The 1498-nt window shown below is 46.8% G+C and overlaps 1 pseudogene; it reads left to right on the top strand.

Moving 5' to 3' along the window:
* The first annotated feature begins 135 nt into the window (after positions 1-135).
* LOC104831831 lies at positions 136-973 on the top strand (annotated as a pseudogene).
* Positions 974-1498: the final 525 nt, after the last annotated feature.

Here is a 1498-nt window from a genome sequence, read left to right as displayed (position 1 = left end):
GTTTGATTTTTTAGAAAAACATAAAGCGCGACCCTCTGTGCCTGGGATGGACTGGGCTCAGGGAAATTGGTATAATGTGCCAATTGGTAATATAATAATTGGTATAATCTGGTATAATCAAGTGTTGTTGATCGGATGGTCGCTTTACAGGAAGACACTAGAGTGAGGTCAGGGAAAGGAAAAGCAATTGTCTGTGCCGTTCTGGGTGCCAGTCTGGCCACAGCAGTGGAGGATAGGGATTGCCACCTCACTGCAGAATCTCAAATTATTGAATCCCTCCAAAATCTTGTTCAGTCCCTTTTGGGACAAGTGGCGGGATTAAAAGCACAACTTGAAGCAGAAAAGAACCAAGTGAAACATTTGCAAATTGCTCTTAAGGAGCAGCTCCTTGCGGATACTGTCTGTGAGGAAATTCCTCCAAGATCAAAAATTGGCTACCCCTTTAAGGACCTGCAGGCAGCAAAAGAGAGAGTGGAGAAGTTGGAGCTGCCTTCATTGTGACCCTTAGTCAAAACTGAATATATTTATGATGATGATCAGGACCAGTTCCCCCAAGTTACACTAAAGAGGTCCCCTATACTGCCACTGAGTTGGTAAAACTAAAAAAGGAATTTGGCCGAACCCCTAAGGAGTCAGGAACGGAGTATGTGTGGAGAGCATTGTTGTTGGGGGGGGGCGGGGGGGGGAACACGACCAGATTCTGTTAAGTGAAAAGGAGGCATAAGGGTATTGGGGACCAGGAGTGTTTTTAACTACTAGGGATTACTGTGCCCCTTGGTCTTTAACCCAATGGGCAGCCTATTGGGTGGGGGGTTTGAACCCCTTGGAGAGGGGGGATCCCCTTGCAATTACGGGAACTGTTGATCAATTAGTGGAGAGTGTTGTGGCTGCTTTAGGAGGATTCACACCTGATTGGCACTGCCAAAGCCAGATAAGAAAATGTGGACTTGTGAAGAAGTGGCCCAGGAGTTAATTAATTACAGGTGCAAGTATGGTCCCGTTAACCCTCCAACCACCAAAACAGACTCCAGGGGCTTTATGGGGGCTTAAGTAAAAATAGTTCTGTGCCCTGGGAGTGATAAGAGAACACCCCTTGCTAAATCGCTGGGGGGGAGAGATATCCCAAACAAATGTAATAGACTATGGGCACAGGGATACCAGAAGGGGATCCCGCGTGACTTAATGGACAGGATGCCAACAGACAAATTGGAAAAATTGCTAACAGGGTGGCCTGGTAAATCAGCAAATATAAAAGTGCATTTTGAGAATACTACTCCCAGCACACCCTCCCTGATTGATTTATCAGAACCAAATGCCACCCAAAAACCTGCGGGAAACTAGATCCTTCACCTTTTGGTGGTGAGCGGGGGGGCGTCGAAGGTTGGATGTATATCTGGCAGCTCACCGAAAACAGCCAGGGTGATTTACTAATTACAGGCATTGTAGGGCCAAGACAAGCCCCGGTCACCTTTTTGGTAGATACCGGAGCTCAAATTTC

Source organism: Haliaeetus leucocephalus, unplaced genomic scaffold, assembly GCF_000737465.1.
Source record: "Haliaeetus leucocephalus isolate CR32 unplaced genomic scaffold, Haliaeetus_leucocephalus-4.0 Scaffold228, whole genome shotgun sequence".
In the NCBI taxonomy this organism is placed as follows: domain Eukaryota; kingdom Metazoa; phylum Chordata; class Aves; order Accipitriformes; family Accipitridae; genus Haliaeetus; species Haliaeetus leucocephalus.
This window is presented reverse-complemented; position numbering and strand designations above follow the sequence as displayed.